Source organism: Miscanthus floridulus, chromosome 13 (genome assembly GCF_019320115.1).
Source record: "Miscanthus floridulus cultivar M001 chromosome 13, ASM1932011v1, whole genome shotgun sequence".
Lineage (NCBI taxonomy): Eukaryota > Viridiplantae > Streptophyta > Magnoliopsida > Poales > Poaceae > Miscanthus > Miscanthus floridulus.
In genome coordinates this window covers 1835019-1842166 of record NC_089592.1, presented here as the reverse complement: position 1 = coordinate 1842166, position 7148 = coordinate 1835019, and positions in this window count along the sequence as shown.

The following is a 7148-nucleotide window of genomic DNA, read 5'->3' as shown; positions in this document are numbered from 1 at the left end:
TCGGGGGTGGGGGGTGCTGTCACCTCAAGGCAGCAAGCTTGGGTTGCCAGCGATGGGGCTGGCCAGAGCGCCAGCTTGAGGCAGAGTGGGCGGCCAGTGGCCAGACTTGCTGTTCTTTAGTTTACAACAAGAAAGAAATGCTGGTTGTTTGAATGACAAGTGGGCCCTAATGACAAGTGGGGCCAAGCAGGTTGTTTCAATGATAAGTGGGCCCTGCATGGTACTAAGCCATTCTGGACATGAGTTCATCGTAGAACTGTGTTTCTTTTTTTAATCCATGGTAAAATGTTCAAACTTGTTAATCTCCCTCATACATAGTCCAAATTTGATAATTTTTTTTCTAAATTTTTCTAAAATCATGCTCTATCAATGCATGCAGGTCATTAAGGTCATTTAATAATTTGACAGAGTATGCACAGTTCATCATTTCAATTTTCAAAAAATGCTAATTTCTCACTAATATTTGAAGGGCCAAATTTTTTCAAATGAAAAACTCATGAATACGAAAGTGTCTCAACTCAACAAGATCTTCAAACCTTATTAGGATCATTTTTTCATCTGATGAAGTTATCTAAACCTTGTTCACAAATTTTATGTATCACTCTCATAGTTCAAATTTTATAGATCATTCTCATAGTTCATGGAACTATGAGAGTGATACATAAAATTTGTGAACAAGGTCTGTATAACTTTGTCAAATGAAAAAATGGTCTTAACAAAGAATGAAGATCTCGATGAGTTGAGAATTCTTCATGTTCATGACTTATTCATTTGGACAAATTTTGCACCACCTAAATTTTGGTCCTAGTTCCAATATTTTCAAATTCAAGTTTCAAAGTATCCAAACCAAGTCAAATGAAAAAATGATCTTAATATAGAGTGAAGATATTGATGAGTTGAGAAATCTTCATGTTCATGACTTTTTCATTTGAACAAATTTTGTACCCCTAAATTTTGGTCCTAGTTCAAATATTTTCAAATTCAAGTTTCAAAGTATCCAAACAAAGTCAGATGAAAAAATGATCTTAATATAGCGTGAAGATCTCATTGCTTTACACAACTTTGTTTATGAAACCTTTTACATTTTCTGTCATTTATTAGCCCTAAATTTCAAAGCAGATCATAGTACTACTATTAAGGTCAATGACAACCTGGACCCACGAGGCAGACCACAAATTTGGCACCAACATCTGCTGAAGTCCCGCGCTGCTTTGGTCTCCGACTTCTGGGCCCCACCTAGATCTCGCTCTCCAACCCCAAATCCCCGCTCGGCCAAAACCTTATCCGCTCGGCCCAAACCCTCCCGCCGCCCTCGACGCCATGCCCTCATCCCGCCTCCCCTCCACCTAGCGCCGCACAACCCCGCGCATCCCGCCACCACACCTCCACCGGGACCGGACGCGCCCATCCCACCACCACACCTCCACCGGGGGCCGAACTCGCCCATCCTGCCACCACACCTCCGCCAGGGCCGGACTCGCCCATCCCGCCGCCACACCTCCGCCGGGGCCGGCCTATGCCCATCCCGCCGCAACGACATCCCCAGAAGCCATAGCCTCCCATCCCAGCACCACTGATCTGATGAGGCTCGGAGGCGCCGACACACTGCCGCCGGTCGCCCTCCCCCCGGTCATGTCAACGCTGGAGCCGCCCTTCCCCCGCCTCTCTTAGTGTAAGTTGTTCTTAGTCAGTGCTATGCTGTCAGGTTGAAAATGTTAACTAAATTACATTATCACATGGTTACCTTATGTTTGATCATGAACCAAATTAGTTCCTTGCTAAGTGGCATATATTTATCCTTATCATGAACATTACCTTATGCTTGTGTGCAGTAATGCTTTTCTTTCACTATTACTATTTTTGTTTCTTTCACCTAGGTTTTTCACGTTCTCTAACTTTTTCCACAGAAACTGAATCCAGTTTCTGCACTTCCTACGTTTCATCATAATAACTACTAGAGGAAATGGAAAAAAACAAACTATGAGCTGGAAAGGGATGAGCAGGTTAAGCAAAACCGTGAAATTTTTTTGTCTATGGGTATTCAAGTCTTAGCATTGAATCTTAGGGATGCTTGCTCAAAAGGGGGGAAAAGGGCAAAGCAAACAGCCTAGAATCTGAAAACCCTGAATCTGATATTGATTATGATCCAACTGTTGACAATGATAAACAATCTGACACTAATGATGATGATCATGACCTCATTGCTGAGGTGACTACTGAGGTGAGATGGATTCACAGGCCAAGTTGAAGCTTCGTTGAGTAATAGCACATTGTACTTATTTCATGTTTTCTACTAAGGTCAGTACTAATGATGATGCTTGTTTCTCTTGCCAGGAAGGAAATATGGTTCCAGGAAGTGTTATCCTAAACGCTAAACGGTAAACAGTCGGTCACCTACTATTTAGCCCATTATTCGAGCAAAACGGGTGTTTAAACGGGAAAATGGCCATTTAAACAGTCAAAACAACCAATTAAATGGAAACGGTGTACCACCGTGTAGCGTTTAAACGGTGTGTAAACAGGCTAAACGGCCATTTAGGCGAACAGTGGTTCCAGGCACTCACCCTACCAACAAGAAGGCAATGCCAGCTGCTAGCCAACAGGCACCGCAAACACCAACAAGATTGACTAGGGGTATGGCTGCCATGTTGTCGCCAGGGGCAAACCGTTATGCACGCCATCCACCACCTAGGCCAACTAGAACAAGCATGGCTAGTAGGAAAGCTTCAAAAACCAAAGCTATTCATAAGGCCGTTTCTAGTACCAGCCAGATGCAATGCAGTATCAATACAAGCACCAGCCACACCACAATAGAAACTACCAACCCACTGCCTAGTACTCCTCAGCTGAATAGGGCCACTCTAGCCAACTCTTCTCCTGGCCCAAACACAGAGCCTAATCCTGGCAGCTTCACTTCGCCTAGTGCAGCCATATCCACACCTAGATCCCAATCACTGCCTACTCCCACACAGAGTGTTACCCAACCAATTCCAACTAACAACTCTCCGGGTGGCCAAAGCTCTAGACAAAGCAATGATGTCAATGAGATGGTTGATGATGGTAATTCATAGGAACCTACATGTCAAGGAGATATGGTCGATCAGTCTGTTGCAGGTAAACCATGGGTTTCAAAGCACTATTTCTTGAATTTCAATATCTACAATTGCAACAGCTATAATAACACATTTATATTATTTTTTGTTAATCCAGCTCCAAAAAGAATGTTTGCAACAAGACCGTGGGTTATGGCTTAGAGAAGTACATTAATAGAGGAAACAAGCTCACCATAGAGGTGCCTGAAGGGAAGAAAAGACCTGAGGTCCCACTTTAGGCTGCAAAGCTGGCATCAGAATGTGGTGTGGCCCTTAGAGACAGCCTGTCTATCTACACTTCTTGGAAAGATTATGATACTAAAGAGGCAAAAGAAGAAGTATCAAAAGTGCTAACTACAGTGGCGGTGAGTTAGTTATTTCATTCTTCCTAAGTTTCCATGCTTTACTATACTCCCAAGTGCAATGTCTAATATTTCAATTGTGTAGTTGTAGTCACGGTTGGATGTGGATGTTAAGAATGAGGGACCAAGCAAAGCTGCATGCACTGATATCATCAAGAAGGGACTACGGCAGCAGAGGTATCACCTTAAAAGGAAGTACTACGATAGCTCACTAACAAAAGAACAGCTACTGGCCAGAGATCCTCCAGGAAAAATGAAGAAAGAGGATTGGACCAAGTTGGTTGAGTACTGGTATGACCCAGATAATCAGGTCCATGCCTCTTCACTATCTGGTTACTTAATTAATATGCAATTCAGCTTGTACATGTGAATGAAACCTCTCTGTTGCATTTGTGGTGCAGGAAAATTTTGCTAAGAATAAAACAAACTAAGCCAATGTGCAGCTTCACCAAAGGACTGGATCTAGGTCCTATATTGCTCATCGATATAGCCTGGTAAGTAGACTACCTATCTGTGTATTCCAATTGTAAGGAGCTGTGTGCCATTGAAATGTGAAATGTTTGGAGACAAACCTGATTGCCTGATGTACAGGTTGCATTGATGCATTCATGCATCTTATCAGTGTTATAGTTCTTGATCTCTGTCCAGGTTGCTTTGATACATAATGCTAGTTCATCAACTGTTGTGTTTGCTGCATATTCAAAAGATTATTTGACTGGACTGGTAGCCTTTGTTGCTGTTGCATCTCTACAGCACCACTCTGTTGATTCATTAACTGATTTTGCTGTAAATTTGACTGCTAGCCCATTAATTGTTGTGGCTGCTGTTGCAAAGGAATGTTGGGCTATTGTGTTGGCTGAGTTTGCTGCATAGAAGGCTGCTGGTGCATGGACTGTGTATGTTGCTACTGCCTGTAGATTGTGTAGGCTGCTGGAGGCATATAATTCTATGTTCTGTAGATTGTTTCACTGAATTCAATGGAGGCATATAATTCTATGTTCTGTTCTGGAAGCAGTAATTTTGGCATCTTGTTGTTGTATTGGAAATTAATCATTTATGGAGTAACTTATATCCCATGCTTGTCCAGCCCTCTTTTTGGCTTTCAAAGATATCATTTTAATCCTACTTTTTTGCCGGCTGTAGAGGCCTAAGTATAACAATATGGAACCAGATCCTGTTGAGTTATTTGGGGAGTGCATGAATAGTCCACTAACTGGTCGTACTCCTCTTGCAGATGAGATCTATGTAAGTTACATACTGATTGTATACTTGAACTGTACATGTTGAAATGACTCATTGAACAATGATGTATGGCCTTGTTACTAACTAAATTCAATCTATGTAGGAACATATGGTTGCAGAGAAGGGAAAAGAACTAGAAGAAGGACAAGAACAGAAGTCTCCCTCCAAGATTGTTGTTGATAGTCTCAGCCAGGTCAGCCATTCATCCACCTTCCTTCCAAACATTGGTGTCGCTCGAGGGTCAAAGACTATGGCGTCCACATCGACAGCTACCGAGGCCCGCCTGTAGGCTCAGTTTCAAGCAACAATAGAAGCAGAAAGACAGGAAGCTGCTAGGAAGCAGGAAGAGCTGCAAGCACAGCTTCAAGCTCAACAGCAAGCTCTTAAAGAAAACCAAGTTTTGCTACGGCAGACCTAAGAGGAAGTGAAGGGGATGAATAGCAAGTTTGAAGAAACTAATGCACTGCTGCGAGCTATGCTCAAACTCTAGAAAGATTGAGGTAGGTGAACATGCAGTTTGTGTTGCTGATGCCTTTTGCCTGAGCTTAACCCCTTGCCAGGGTACCAAACTCTATGTTGTGATCTTGTCAGAATTCCATGCACTTTGTGATGGAACCTGTGTGTGATAGAACTTATTTGCATCTGTTTCATGTTAGAACATGTATGATGGATTCGAACCTATTTGATGGAACCTAGAACTTGTGTGATGTACTGATGTGTTTACCTTATCATGGATTTGAACTTGTGAGATGGTTGCTGTGATGAGATTATTGATGATGGAGTGTATGCTGTGATGAGATTGTTGATGATGGAGTGTATGCTGTGATGAGATTGTTGATCATATCTGTCTGATATTGGTCATATATATATATGGGTCGTCATTGAATGAAAGGGTCATCATTGAATGGTCTAGGACTGCTTTAGGTAGCATGACACAGCAATGCCGTCATAAAATGTCCATGATTATATATGACGAGAATGTATCGTCACAAAATGTGTCACAAGAAGTGTTTCAACCAGGTTCTTAGAGACATTTTGTGACGGTCGTTTAGGTATTACGTGATGCCCAAACTCGACAATATATGACAAAAAATTGTCAGCAGAGGTCAACAATATGTGACGAATTATATGACGCCAAACAAGCGTCACAAAAACTATCTTAAATAGGGCTCGCACTGGTCGGCAGCAACATTCTGTGATGCATTGACTGAACACTATGTGACACAAGTTAGCATCATAAAAAAGAACAATACGTGACAACAGTGTATACCGTCACAAAAGGTACCACATTTTGTGACGGTCCACCATATTTTCGTCACGTGGTACATTTAGCGACGGTCGTTATATGACGACCGTTGTGACGGTGACATTTCGTCATAACATACTTTTTGTGACCAACTATGTAGTTTATGTGATAGTTTCTGTTTGTCATACAAACCCACAAATCTTGTAGTGTCATAATTATAGTCATGAATTCAATTTAGTTTGCTCAATCATGTTCCATAGGTTATGAGACTGCCTAAAATTGGCTTTGCACTTGATTGCTATGTAAGACACTAGAACAATAAATTGTAATAAGAAGAAAGGACTACCCAGGTAGGGGGATGGTTACATGCATGGAGGCAGTCAGGCTACAACATAAAGGCTTGTATGGCTACATCTTAGCTGTTAAAGTCATGTTTTATACTTTTATGTAAGAAAAAGAAAAACAAATCATACTCTCAAGGGCCTCATCAGTATGAAATCTTTCTGTTATTTTGTTTCTAGAGTCAACATCCCTTAGTTTGACCTGCAATAGTCAAAGTGTTCAAACTAAAATAGAATAAATATTGACTACTTGAAATCATGAGAGTGAAGTATGTGGCACCAATTGTTGCAGGAAATAAACTATGGAACAAATAAAATGAATGACCTGTATTGTGGCTCCTCCTCTTCCTTGATGCGAATGTTGTGCTTTTATTACCTGAACAGAAGACAAGCAAGTCAGGAAACCATACAGTGCTTGTTCTTGTACTGAACACAGGTAACTCCATCAAAACAGTAACTACCAATGGATGCATAATACAAGAAGAAATTTTGTACCTGATAAATGTGACCTTGAATTTTAAGGTTGGCCAAAGGGACGAGTAAGTAACAGTCAATGATACTTGAAAGAAAAAGTAAAACACAAGAGATGTAAGCTCACACCTCTTCTTTGTATTACATTTCCAAGTTTCACCTACAATATATGAAGACAGACCCAGAGTTAATCGGTGCATAATGCTTTAGAAAAGACAGAGGACATATGTTAGTAATTACATAAAACGATCATTTCTGCACAAGCACTTTTTGCCCTTGGGTAAGGCTATAAGCCATCCTACTAACAGCTAGCTCTAGCTGTAGTGCTTTACATACTTCAGAAGGACAACCCTTTATTGTGTCATGTATTACACAATTTGCACATTTCAACTCA